This window comes from Apis dorsata, unplaced genomic scaffold (assembly GCF_000469605.1).
Source record: "Apis dorsata unplaced genomic scaffold, Apis dorsata 1.3 scaffold_1026, whole genome shotgun sequence".
In the NCBI taxonomy this organism is placed as follows: domain Eukaryota; kingdom Metazoa; phylum Arthropoda; class Insecta; order Hymenoptera; family Apidae; genus Apis; species Apis dorsata.
The window spans coordinates 38,532-39,485 of record NW_006264125.1 but is presented as its reverse complement, the minus strand read 5'-3'; positions in this window follow the sequence as shown (position 1 = coordinate 39,485).

Here is a 954-nt window from a genome sequence, read left to right as displayed (position 1 = left end):
TTTTTTTTTTTTTTTCATTCAAAGTAATCTTTAAAGAATCTTCAACGTAATATTTATATTCTTTAAAAAAATTAATATTCAATAAATTGCTTTTATTCAAATATACAAACTCAGACTCAGAGAATCATTTATCTTTCAACTTTAATTTTAATTATTAAAAAAATATTTACCGACGTTACATCTTATATATAAGTATACTGTAAATTTATATATTTATCAATTTTATTATTTTGTTATCGCATTGTTTATGTTAATAAAAAGATGACAAATAAAATGTCACGTTAAAATTAATAGATTATTAGAAAAATTTTCAAATTTACCGCTCAATTTTAAGCTTATTAGAAAGATAATCATTTTATTATTTATAAAATCATAAAATTGTATGAAGCAATAACGTCATGTATACCAGATTTTAAATTAATTCTGGATGTCGTTCGAGAAACAGGTTTTTTCGTCTCGGTTATTGCTCTATTATCTATGTGCTTTGCTGCAAAATATAAAATATTCGATCAAGTATAATATTACGCATAACATAAATTTGCACGAGATACATTATCTTTTATAGGTTATTATGAGAGTAGAATAAAAAGAAAAAGTAATAGCAAAGAGAATAATGTACAAAAAATGTTAATATGACAAACTTTAACAATCACTTACATTGGAATAATTAATTTGTTTTAATTTATTTGTTCTCATAGAATCATCGAATTCTTATGTGATCGCGCAATAATAGTTATTTGCACACAAAGGAAACTTTTGCGCTTGATCTGTCGATAACATTACCGACACGTCCCTTATTGCACGTGTCATCTATATTCTTACCCTTTCGCGCCTTCTTTGACCAATAATATTGATTCAATACTCAATAATGCGATCGATAACAGTTTGACTGACTCGCTACTTGTATTTACATGAAAAAATGCGCAATTTTTATCGATCTTGTCTCTTTTCATT